At 37.1% G+C, this 13,886-nt stretch overlaps 1 non-coding gene across 1 annotated transcript; it reads left to right on the forward strand.

The window, feature by feature from the left end:
• Positions 1-8,147: 8,147 nt before the first annotated feature.
• LOC148562490 (small nucleolar RNA R71) lies at positions 8,148-8,255 on the forward strand. Its single transcript, XR_015887728.1, has one exon. It is a non-coding gene; the product is annotated as a small nucleolar RNA R71 (small nucleolar RNA).
• The last annotated feature ends 5,631 nt before the right edge of the window (positions 8,256-13,886 follow it).

Raw genomic sequence — 13,886 nt, forward strand, 5'->3', positions numbered from 1 at the left:
AGTTTTAGGCATAAACCAGTTTAAACTGGTTTTTTTAATTAAAACCAGTTTTATTTTTATGAACTGGTTTAAACTGGTGCACTGTATTATAAACTGGTTTAAAACCAGTTTCTTATATGACAAAGCAGTTTGGTTCAGTTTCTAAACCATTTAAAATGGTTTAGTGCAGTTTCAGTTCAGTTTATGGAAAAACTGAACCATGCACACCCCTACCTGAAGCTTGGCATAGCACGTCCTTGTTGATAGTGTTAGGGCATGGCATGCCAAGTCTTCTTCTCCAGGGCGTGGCATGCCTTAGATGGCATGTGACACACCCTGCCTTCTTTGTTGATGCATGTGGCATGTCTTGTGCCTGGCATGGCATGCCTGGCTTGGTGATGTTGGGGCATGGCACGCCTTTTCTTCTTTCCTCCAGAGCATGGCATGCCCTGTCCTCTGCTTAGGTGCATGGCTTGCATGGCTTCACTCCTACGTCCCTGGCTCTCCACTCTTCATGCTAAGCTTTGATCCTTGATCAACCTTCAATTTGATACTTGATTTAACTCTCTTTTGATTATAATTCCTTGAAAACAGTTAGCAAACACCTTAGTAGCATAAGATACTGAAAAGTGATAAAATTAGAAGATAAAACTGTAATTAAACATAAGAAAATAATGAATTAAAGCAGGGAAAATAACTAATGATGCGAATGCATCACAACACCAAACTTAAAACTTTGCTTGTCCTCAAGCAAAAAGAAAAAAAAGAATTGAATGAAGGAGAATTAAATCTTCTTGAAGCTCATGTTCCTCTTGAGAGTGGGATTTAGCAAGCCATGTGATTCTAAACGGATTTTCTTCTTTCTTAATGATTCTTCAAGTCTTGAGAGTGAAGAATCTCTTAGAACTAGGGCTTGGATAATATTATGAGATATTTTTTTTAAGTTTTGATTGATCCTTGAATCCTTTATTTATAACAAAGAGAGCTTTTCGGTTGACAACTCTAAGTGTTCCGTCTCAAGGCAACTCTTGATAGTGGGATTTCGATCGATAATCCCAGGCCAGTTGGCCAAGTTACCGGGTGATGAACCACCCCATGGATCTAGCTACCCAAATATTTTCTTGACACAGTTGCACCACAAGCATATAGCTAAAGACTTTAAATTCCCAGATATCAATGTCTAGATCCCCTTTGGACTTCTAAATGTTTTGTCTCAAAGAAACTCTTGATTGTGGGTTTTTGATCAATAATTGCGGACTAGTTGGCCCAAGTTACCGGATGATGAAGCACCCCTCGGATCTAATTACCTAAGCCCTATCTTTGGACAATCAGCACCACAGACACATAACTGGGCTCTTTAACCATTGATGCTTAGAGCGTTCCAACTTTGCTTTTCTTTTTTATCTTTTTCCATTGTTCTTCCTTTTTTTGCTGTTTCTTTTTCATCTTTTTCTTTTTCTTTTCAATTTAAGCCAAGGATCTTCTTTTTCTTTGTTTAGAGATCTCATAATACTTTTCTAAGCCTCTTCTCATGAAGAATCATTCTTCCCCTTCCTCCAAGATCATTAACCTTTAATCACAGTCCATGGAATATAATCACACGGTTATGGACCACCACTTTTCACAAGAGGATTGTATTTATTAGATTCAACATTTTCTCCATCATAAAACTCTTTTTTATGAGGTTTAGAGGGCTCAGAAGACAAGTTTAGTAACAAAGTATGGATAATGCAAATAAAAGAGATATGCATGATGTATATGTAGAAGAATGAAAGGAAAAAAAGAAAAAAGAAAAACTAACCACCATAAGCCATATTACTTTCCTAACTCCTTTCACTTGTTGCTCTTCATCTTCACCCTTGGTCTTTAATTGAAACACCAAACTTAGAGTTTAGCCTTGTACAGATTGGTGAACACCAAACTTAAGGTTTAGTCACATCATCAAACAGTGAAGAGCATGGAGGGGTATAAAATGCTAAGTATGTGTGGCATTAGGCGCTTGCATGCATGAATGAATATTTTTGCAAAATTTTTGTTATTTTGATTTTTTCTTTATTTTTTTATTTTTGAAATATGATGCATGAATAAGGAAGACAATAAAAAGCTAAACATGACCTAATAGTAAGATTATGCATGCAGAGTACTAAACATGATTATTAAAATGAAGATGCATGCAGAGGAAGAAAAGGGAGAAGAATAATGCAAAGACCAACAAAATCAAATAGAAGGAAACTAAGAATGACTAACCTTGGTTGGGTTGCCTCCCAACAAGTGCTCTTTTATCATCACTAGCTTGACGTTGCTTCCCCTAGGTTGGGTCTTGGGAAGATTGAGGAGCTTCACGGCACACCTCAATCCCATCCATGTTAATGCATGCATCCCTCATCCTCATGTCAATTCTCTTCTTGATGCATGTTGCCAACTTTTATATCAAAGTCCAAGCTTCCTCTGCTATTTCTTTCTTTAATGAGCCTCCAGCCCATCCATCAAAAATTGCCTTATAGTCCCTGGAGACACCATCATAAAAGAACAAGACTTGGAATACCACAGACAAGGTTTAGACTTTTCGGATCTCAAGAATGGCCGCCAATAATTCTAGCCTATACCACGAAGACTCTAATCTCACGATCAGGAGGCTAAGAGATATGCATTCAAGCTTGCTTTCATGTAGAACGGAAGTGTTTGTCAGGCACGCGTTCATAAGTGAGAATGATGATGAGCGTCACATAATCATCACATTCATCATGTTCTTGTGTGCGAATGAATATCTTAGAGAAGAAATAGGCTTGAATTGAATAGAAAAATAATAGTACTTTGCATTAATTCATGAGGAACAGCAGAGCTCCACACCTTAATCTATGGTGTGTAGAAACTCCACTGTTGAAAATACATAAGTGATAATAGTCTAAGCATGGCCGAATGGCCAACCTCCAAGGTATAGGGACTGAACGTCCAAAGATTGATGTAAATACAATAGTAAAAAGTCCTATTTATACTAAACTAGTTACTAGGGTTTACAGAAATGAGTAAATGATGCAGAAATCCACTTCCGGGCCCACTTGGTGTGTGCTTGGGCTGAGCATTGAAGCTTTCACATGTAGAGGTCTTCCTTGGAGTTAAACGCCAGTTTGTAACCTGTTTCTGGCGTTTAACTCTAGAAAAGGGCAGAGAGCTGGTGTTGAACGCCAGTTTGAGTCATCTAAACTCAGGCAAAGCATAGACTATTATATATTGCTGGAAAGCCTTGGATGTCTACTTTCCAACGCAATTAAGAGCACGCCAGTTGGACTCCGGTAGCTCCAGAAAATCCACTTTGAGTGTAGGGAGGTCAGAATCCAACAGCATCTGCAGTCCTTCTTCAGCCTCTAAATATGATTTTTGCTCAAGTCCCTCAATTTCAGCCAGAAATTACCTGAAATCACAGAAAAATACACAAACTTATAGTAAAGTCCAGAAATGTAATTTTTAATTAAAAACTAATAAAAATATACTAAAAACTAACTAAATCATACTAAAAACTATGTAAAAACAATGCCAAAAAGCGTATAAGTTATCCGCTCATCACAACACCAAACTTAAATTGTTGCTTGTCCCCCAAGCAACTGAAAATCAAATAGGATAAAAAGAAGAGAATATACTATAAATTCTAAAATATCAATGAAACTTAGCTCTAATCAGATGAGCGGGACTAGTAGCTTTTTGCCTCTTGAATAGTTTTGGCATCTCACTTTATCCATTGAAGTTCAGAATGATTGGCATCTATAGGAACTTAGATTTTAGATAGTGTTATTTATTCTCCTAGTTCAGTATGTTTATTCTTGAACATGGCTACTTTATGAGTCTTGGCCGTGGCCCTAAGCACTCTGTTTTCCAGTATTACCACCGGATACATAGATGCCACAGACACCTAACTGGGTGAACCTTTTCAGATTGTGACTCAGCTTTGCTAAAGTCCCCAATTAGAGGTGTCCAGGGTTCTTAAGCACACTCTTTTTTTTTGCTTTGGACCTTGACTTTAACCGCTCAGTCTCAAGTTTTCACTTAACACCTTCACGCCACAAGCACATGGTTAGGGACAGCTTGGTTTAGCCGCTTAGGCCAGGATTTATTCTTTTAGGCCCTCCTATCCACTGATGCTCAAAGCCTTGGATTCTTTTTATTACCCTTGCCTTTTGGTTTTAAGAGCTTTTGGCTTTTTGCTCTTGCCTTTTGGTTTAAAGAGCTTTTGGCTTTTTCTGCTTACTTCTTCTTTTTCTTTCTCTCTTTTTTTTCGCCATTTTTCTTTTCCCTTCTCTTTTTTTTCGCAAGCTTTTGTATTCACTGCTTTTTCTTGCTTCAAGAATCAATTTTATGATTTTTCAGATTATTAATAACATTTCTCCTTTTTCATCATTCTTTCAAGAGCCAACATATTTAACATTCATAAACCACAATATCAAAAGACATATGCACTGTTCAAGCATTCATTCAGAAAACAAAAAGTATTGTCACCACATCAAAATAATTAAACTAGTTTCAAGGATGAATTCGAAACCATGTACTTCTTGTTCTTTTGTTTTTAGAATAGTTTTCATTTAAGAGAGGTGATGGATTCATAGGACATTCATAGCTTTAAGACATAGACACTTAAACACTAATGATCATGTAATAAAGACACAAACATAAATAAACATAAAGCATAGTAAATGAAAAACAGAAAAATAAGAACAAGGAGATTAAAGAATGGGTCCACCTTAGTGAGGGTGGCGTCTTCCTCTTCTTGAAGAACCAATGGTGCTCTTGAGCTCCTCTATGTCTCTTCCTTGTCTTTGTTGCTCCTCCCTCATAGCTCTTTGATCTTCTCTAATCTCATGGAGGATGATGGAGTGCTCTTGGTGCTCCATCCTTAGTTGTCCCATGTTGGAACTTAATTCTCCTAGGGAAGTGTTGATTTGCTCCCAATAGTTTTGTGGAGGGAAGTGCATCCCTTGAGGCATCTCAGGAATTTCATGGTGAGGAATTTCCTCATGCTCTTGTTGAGGTCCATGATCTCTTGTTTATTCCATCCTTTTCTTAGTGATGGGCTTATCCTCATCAATAAGGATGTCTCCCTCTATGTCAATTCCAGCCGAATTGCAGAGGTGGCAAATGAGGTGAGGAAAGGCTAACCTTGCCAAAGTGGAAAACTTGTCAGCCACCTTATAGAGTTCTTGAGGTATAATCTCATGAACTTCCACTTCCTCCCCAATCATGATACTATGGATCATGATAGCCCGGTCTATAGTAACTTCAGACCGGTTGCTAGTAGGAATGATTGAGCGTTGAATGAACTCCAACCATCCTCTAACTACAGGCTTAAGGTCCAGTCTTCTCAATTGAACCGGCTTGCCTCTTGAGTCAACTTTCCATTGAGCTCCTTCCACACATATGTCCATGAGGACTTGGTCCAACCTTTGATCAAAGTTGACCCTTCTAGTGTAGGGGCGTGCATTTTCTTGCATCATTGGCAAGTTGAACGCCAACCTTACATTTTCCGGACTGAAATCTAAGTAATTCCCCCGAACCATTGTAAGCCAATTCTTTGGATTCGGGTTCACACTTTGATCATGGTTCCTAGTGATCCATGCGTCTGCATAGAACTCTTGAACCATTAAGATCCTGACTTGTTAAATAGGATTAGAAAGAACTTCCCATCCTCTTCTTCTAATCTCTTGTCGGATCTCCAGATATTCGCTCTTTTTGAGCTTAAAAGGGACCTCAGAGATCACCTTTTTCTTGGCCACAACTTCATAGAAGTGGTCTTGATGGACCTTAGAGATGAATCTCTCCATCTCCCATGACTCAGAGGTGGAAGCAATTGCCTTCCCTTTCCTCTTTCTTGAGGTTTCTCTGGCCTTAGGTGCCATTAATGGTTATGAAAAAAAAAGCAATGCTTTTACCACACCAAATTTAAAATGTTTGCTCGTCCCCGAGCAAAAGAAGAAAGAAAGAAGGAGAAGAAGAAAAATGGAGGAGAGGGAGAGAGGTGGGGTAGGTGGGGATCCTGTGGGGTCCACAGATCCAGTGGGGTCAAGGACTTAACATCCCTGCTCCAATTAGGCATGCAAAACGCCATTTGTATGCAATACTGGCGTTTAACGCCAGACTGCTGCCTGTTTTTGGCGTTAAACGCCCAAATGTAGCCTGTTTCTGGCATTTAACGCCATTTCCATTCTTTGTTCTGGTGTTAAACGCCAGTCTGGTGCTTGTTTCTGGCGTTTAACGCCAGCTTGATGCTTCTTTCTGGCGTTAAACGCCAGTTTGATGCTTCTTACTGGCGTTTAAATGCCAGTAAGCTCTTCCTCTAGGGTGAGCTGTTTTTAATGCTGTTTTTCATTTTGTTTTTGATTCTTCAGTAGTTTTTGTGACTCCACATGATCATCAACCTAAAAAAATTAAAATAATAATAGAAAATAAAATAGATATAATTAAATAATATTGGGTTGCCTCCCAACAAGCACTTTTTTAATGTTAATAGCTTGACAGTGAGCTCTCATGGAGCCTCACAGATGTTTAGAGCATTGTTGAGACCTCTCAACACCAAACTTAGAGTTTGAATGTGGGGGTTCAACACCAAACTTAGAGTGGCTTTGGTTGACTCTGCAGTGAGAGAAGCTTTTCATGCTTACTCTCCATGGTTACATAAGGAGATCCTTGAGTTTTAAACACAAGGTTGTCCTCATTTAGTTGCAGGACCAACTCTCCTCTGTCCACATCATCACAGCTCTTGCTGTGGCTAGGAAGGGTCTTCCAAGGATAATGGATTCATCCTCATCCTTCCAAGTGTCTAGGATTATGAAATCAGCAGGGATGTAAAGGCCTTCAACCTTTACTAGCATGTCCTCTACTAGTCCATAAGCCTGTTTTCTTGAGTTGTCTGCCATCTCTAATGAGATTCTGGCAGCTTGCACCTCAAAGATCCCAAGTTGCTCCATTACAGAGAGTGGCATTAAGTTTATTCCTGACCCCAGGTCACACAGAGCCTTCTCAAAGGTCATGGTGCCTATGTTACAAGGAATTAGGAATTTACCAGGATCCTGTTTCTTTTGAGGTAATTTATGCCTATCCAATGCATTCAGTTCATTGGTGAGCAAGGGAGGTTCATATTCCCAAGTCTCATTACCAGGTAATTTGGCATTCAGCTTCATGATTGCTCCTAAATATTGAGCAACTTGCTCTTCAGTAATGTCTTCATCTTCTTCAGAAGATGAATAGTCATCAGAGCTCATGAATGGTAAAAGGAGGTTCAATGGAATCTCTATGGTCTCTAGATGAGCCTCAGATTCCTTTGGTTCCTCAAAGGGAAACTCCTTATTGGTCAGTGAACGTCCCAGGAGGTCTTCCTCACTAGGATTCATGTCCTCCTCCTCCTCTTTGGGTTCGGCCACACCAAATAAGGTAATGGCCTTGCACTTTCTTTTTGGATTCTCTTCTGTATTGCTTGGGAGAGTACTAGGAGGGGTTTCGGTGACTCTTTTACTCAGCTGGCCCACTTGTGCCTCCAAATTTCTAATGGAGGACCTTGTTTCATTCATGAAACTAAAATTGGCCTTAGATAGATCAGAGACTATATTTGCTAAGCTAGATAGATTCTGCTCAGAATTCTCTGTCTGTTGCTGAGTGGATAATGGAAAAGGCTTGCTATTGCTAAACCTATTTCTTCCACCATTATTAAAGCCTTGTTGAGGCTTTTGTTGATCCTTCCATGAAAAATTTAGATGATTTCTCCATGAGGGATTATAGGTATTTCCACAGGGTTCCCCCATGTAATTTACCTCTGCTATTACAGGGTTCTCAGGATTATAAGCTTCTTCTTCAGAAGATGCCTCTTGAGTACTGTTGGAAGCAGCTTGCAATCCATTCAGACTCTGAGAAATCATATTGACTTGCTGAGTCAATATTTTATTCTGAGCCAATATGGCATTCACAGTATCAATTTCAAGAACTCCCTTCCTCTGAGGCGTCCCATTACTCACAAGATTCCTTTCAGAAGTGTACATGAACTGGTTATTTGCAACCATGTCAATGAGTTCCTGAGCTTCTGCAGGTATTTTCTTTAGGTGAATGGATCCACCTGCAGAATTGTCCAATGACATCTTTGATAATTCAGACAGACCATCATAGAATATATCCAGGATGGTCCATTCTGAGAGCATATCAGAAAGACACTTTTTGGTCAGTTGCTTATATCTCTCCCAAGCTTCATAGAGGGATTCACCTTCTTTCTGTTTGAAGGTTTGAACATCCATTCTAAGCTTGCTAAGCTTTTGAGGAGGAAAGAACTTGGCTAAGAAAGCTGTGACCAGCTTATCCCAAGAGTTCAGGCTATCCTTAGGTTGAGAGTCCAACCATATTCTAGCTCTGTCTCTTACAGCAAACGGGAAAAGCATAAGCCTGTAGACCTTGGAGTCAACCCCATTGGTATTAACAGTATCACAGATCTGCAAGAATTCAGTTAAGAACTGAAAAGGATCTTCTGATGGAAGTCCATTAAACTTGCAGTTCTATTGCATCAGAGAAACTAATTGAGGCTTTAGCTCAAAATTGTTTGCTCCAATGGTAGGGATTGAGATGCTTCTTCCATGTAAATTGGAATTTGGTGCAGGAAAGTTACCAAGCATCTTCCTTGCACCTCCACCATTGTTATTGGTTTCGGCCATCTCTAATTCTTTTTCGAAAATTTCAGTAAAGTCCTCTTCAGAGTGTTGTGTTTTGGCTTCTCTTAGCTTCCTCTTCAAAGTCCTTTCAGGTTCCGAATCAGCTTCAACAAGAATGTTCTTGTCCTTTCTCCTGCTCATATGAAAAAGAAGAGAACTGAAAATAATAGGGATCCTCTTTGCCACAGTAAAGGGGTTTCTTTATGTGAGTAGAAGAAAAGAAAAGAAATTCGAACACAAAAAGAGGGAGAGGGTTCGAATTTTTAAGAAGAAGGGAAGTGTTAGTAGATAAATAAATAATTAGAAGGAGGTGAGAGGGAAGAATTTTCGAAAATAATTGAAAAGAAAAGAAAAATATTTTTTTGTTTTTTTAATTTAAAATTAAAGTTAAAATTCAAAAATTTAAAAAAAGAAAAATTAAATTAAATTAAAATTTAAATCAATTAGTTAATTAAAAGGGAATTTTGAAAAAGAGGGGAGGGGTTTTCGAAAATTAGATAGAGAGAATTAGTTAGGTAGTTTTGAAAAAGATAAGAATCAATTAAAAAGATAGGATTAATTTGAAAAAGATTTGAAAATCAATTTGAAAAGATAAGAGGTTAAAAAAGATTTTGAAATTGATTTTGAAAAAGATGTGATTGACATTTATTTTGAAAAAGATTTGAAAAAGAAATTTTAAAAGAATTGATTTTGAAAATTAAAGTTGATTACTTGACTAACAAGAAATAAAAAGATATGATTTTAAAATTTAAAGATTGAACCTTTCTTACTAGGCAAGTAACAAACTTAAAATTTTTGAATCAATCATATTAATTGTTAGCATTAATTTCGAAAATATGAAATAGAAATAAGAAAAAGATTTTGAAAATAAATTTTGAAAATTTTGAAATTATGAAAGAAAAAATGAAAAAGGTTTGAAAAAGATAGAATTTTTAAATTGAAAATTTAATTTGACTCATAAGAAACAACTAGATTTTAAAAATTTTTGAAAAAGTCAACTCAAATTTTCGAATTTTATGAGATGAAAAAGGGAAAGATATTTTTTTGATTTTTGAATTTTTAATGAAGAAAGAGAAAAACAACCAAAAGACTTAAAACATGAAAATTATGAATCAAAACACACAATGCATGCAAGAACACTTTGAATGTCAAGACGAACACCAAGAACACTTTGAATGCCAAGATGAATATCAAGAACTTATTTTTGAAAATTTTTAAGAAAAGGAAAACATGCAAGACACCAAACTTAGAAATTTTCAAACTTAGGCACTAACAAATTGAAAATGCATATGAAAAACAAGAAAAGACACCAAACAAGAAAAATTTAAAGATCAAACAAAGAAATTCATCAAGAACAATTTGAAGATCAATGAAGAACATTTGATGAATTTTTGAAAATTAAAGAAAATTGTAAAAACATGCAATTGACACCAAACTTAAAATTTGACACAAGACTCAAACAAGAAACACAATATTTTTGGTTTTTATGATTTTATTAAATTTTTTTTTGGTTTTTTCAAAAATTATTTTGGGAAAAACGAAAAAGAAGAAATTTTTTTTGTATTATTTTCGAAAATAAAAAATAAAAAGCTTGAAAATAAAATAAAATTACCTAATCTGAGCAACAAGATGAACCGTCAGTTGTCCAAACTCGAACAATCCCCGGCAACGGCACCAAAAACTTGGTATGCAAAATCGTGATCGTTCCTTCCTTGATAACGGCGCTGAAAACTTAATACGCATGTTCATACTCTTAGTTCTTTGTCATAACTTTGCACAACTAACCAGCAAGTGCACTGGGTCGTCCAAGTAATAAACCTTACGTGAGTAAGGGTCGATCCCACAGAGATTGTCGGCTTGAAGCAAGCTATGGTCACCTTGTAAATCTCAGTCAGGCGGATTCAAATGGTTATAGAGTTTTAATAATTAAAAGATAAATAAAACGTAAAATAGGATAGAGATACTTATGTAATTCATTGGTGAGAATTTCAGATAAGCGTATGGAGATGCTTAGTTCCTTCTGAACCTCTGCTTTCCTACTGCTTTCATTCAATCCTTTTTACTCCTTTCCATGGCAAGCTGTATGTTGGGCATCCCCATTGTCAATGGCTACATCCCATCCTCTCAGTGAAAATGGTCCAAAATGCGCTGTGACCGCACGGCTAATCATCTGTCGGTTCTCGATCCTGCTGGAATAGGATTCAGTAATCCTTTTGCGTCTGTCACTACGCCCAGCACTCGCGAGTTTGAAGCTCGTCACAGCCATCCCTTCCCAGATCCTACTCGGAATACCACAGACAAGGTTTAGACTTTCCGGATCTCAAGAATGGCCGCCAATAATTCTAGCCTATACCACAAAGACTCTGATCTCACGATCAGGAGGCTAAGAGATATGCATTCAAGCTTGCTTTCATGTAGAACGGAAGTGTTTGTCAGGCACGCGTTCATAAGTGAGAATGATGATGAGCATCACATAATCATCACATTCATCATGTTCTTGTGTGCGAATGAATATCTTAGAGAAGAAATAGGCTTGAATTGAATAGAAAAACAATAGTACTTTGCATTAATTCATGAGGAACAGCAGAGCTCCACACCTTAATCTATGGTGTGTAGAAACTCCACCGTTGAAAATACATAAGTGATAATAGTCTAAGCATGGCTGAATGGCCAGCCTCCAAGGTCTAGGGACTGAACGTCCAAAGATTGATGTAAATACAATAGTAAAAAGTCCTATTTATACTAAACTAGTTACTAGGGTTTACAGAAATGAGTAAATGATGCAGAAATCCACTTCCGGGCCCACTTGGTGTGTGCTTGGGCTAAGCATTGAAGCTTTCACATGTAGAGGTCTTCCTTGGAGTTAAACGCTAGTTTGTAACCTGTTTCTGGCATTTAACTCCAGAAAAGGGCAGAGAGCTGGCGTTGAACACCAGTTTGCATCGTATAAACTCGGGCAAAGCATGAACTATTATATATTGCTGGAAATCCCTGGATGTCTACTTTCCAACGCAATTGAGAGTGCGCCATTTGGACTCCTGTAGCTCCAGAAAATCCACTTTGAGTGCAGGGAGGTCAGAATCCAACAGCATCTGCAGTCCTTCTTCAGCCTCTAAATCTGATTTTTGCTCAAGTCCCTCAATTTCAGCCAGAAATTACCTAAAATCAAAGAAAAATACACAAACTCATAGTAAAATCCAGAAATGTGATTTTTAATGAAAAATTAAACTAATAAAAATATACTAAAAACTAACTAAATCATACTAAAAACTATGTAAAAACAATGCCAAAAAGCGTATAAATTATCCGCTCATCACAACACCAAACTTAAATTGTTGCTTGTCCCCAAGCAACTGAAAATCAAATAGGATAAAAAGAAGAGAATATACTATAAATTCCAAAATATCAATGAAACTTAGCTCCAATCAGATGAGCGGGACTAGTAGCTTTTTGCCTCTTGAATAGTTTTGGCATCTCACTTTATCCATTGAAGTTCAGAATGATTGGCATCTATAGGAACTTAGATTTTAGATAGTGTTATTTATTCTCCTAGTTCAGTATGTTGATTCTTGAATACAGCTACTTTATGAGTCTTGGCCGTGGCCCTAAGCACTCTGTTTTCCAGTATTACCACCGGATACATACATGCCACAGACAAAGTGCTTAGGGCCACGGCCAAGACTCATAAAGTAGCTGTATTCAAGAATCAACATACTGAACTAGGAGAATTAATAACACTATCTGAATTCTAAGTTCCCATAAATGCCAATCATTCTGAACTTCAAGGGATAAAGTGAGATGCCAAAACTATTCAAGAGACAAAAAGCTACTAGTCCCGCTCATCTGATTGGAGCTAAGTTTCATTGATATTTTAGAATTTATAGTATATTCTCTTCTTTTTATCCTATTTGATTTTCAGTTGCTTGGGGACAAGCAACAATTTAAGTTTGGTGTTGTGATGAGCGGATAATTTATACGCTTTTTGGCATTATTTTTAGGTTTAATTACTCTGTTGGTCCCTATAGTTTCACCAAATTTTTAATTAGGTCCCTATACTTTTTTTTCTTTCAATTGGATCCCTACACTACTATAATTTTGTAATTAAGTCCTTCTTAGTGTAAAAAATATTAGAGTTAACTGAATATTTATTCGCAAATTGAAGGTATTTATAATTAAAAACTTAATTAAATCTTTGACCGCATGCATTCTAGTAAAAATATTATGTTAATTTTAACATTTTTAACATGAAAAGGACGTAATTACAAAATTAAAAGCAGTGTAGGGACCCAATTGAATGGAAAAAAAGTATAGGGACCTAATTAAAAATTTGGTGAAACTATAGGGACCAACAGAGTAATTAAACCTTATTTTTATATAGTTTTTGGTATGATTTTGTTAGTTTTTAGTATATTTTTATTAGTTTTTAAATAAAAATCACATTTCTGGACTTTACTATGAGTTTGTGTGTTTTTCTATGTTTTCAGGTAATTTCTGGATGAAATTGAGGGACTTGAGCAAAAATCAGATTCAGAGGTTGAAGAAGGACTGCAGATGCTGTTGGATTCTGACCTCCCTGCACTCAAAGTGGATTTTCTGGAGCTACAAGAGTCCAAATGGCGCGCTCTCAATTGCGTTGGAAAGTAGACATCCAGGGCCTTCCAGCAATATATAATAGTCCATACTTTGCCTGAGTTTAGACGACACAAACTGGCGTTCAACGCCAGCTCTCTGCTCTATTCTAGAGTTAAACGCCAGAAACAGGTTACAAAGCAGAGTTAAATGCCAGAAACAGGTTACAAAGTAGCGTGTAACTCCAAGGAAGACCTCTACACATGAAAGCTTCAATGCTCAGTCCAAGCACACACCAAGTGGTCCCGAAAGTGGATTTCTACATCATTTACTCATTTTTGTAAACCCCAGTAACTAGTTTAGTATAAATAGGACTTTTTACTATTGTATTTACATCTTTGGATTATCTTTTGATCCTTGGATCACGTTTAAGGGGCTGGCCATTCGGCCATGCCTGGACCTTGTTCTTATGTATTTTGAACGGTAGAATTTCTACACACCATGGATTAAGGTGTGGAGCTCTGCTGTTCCTCATGAAGTAATGCAAAGTACTATTGTTTTTCTATTCAATTCAAGCCTATTTCTCCTCTAAGATATTCATTCGCACACAAGAACATGATGAATGTGGTGATTATGTGACGCTCATCATCATTCTCACTTATC

This window comes from Arachis ipaensis, chromosome B6 (genome assembly GCF_059453495.1).
Source record: "Arachis ipaensis isolate K30076 ecotype BB chromosome B6, ASM5945349v1, whole genome shotgun sequence".
In the NCBI taxonomy this organism is placed as follows: domain Eukaryota; kingdom Viridiplantae; phylum Streptophyta; class Magnoliopsida; order Fabales; family Fabaceae; genus Arachis; species Arachis ipaensis.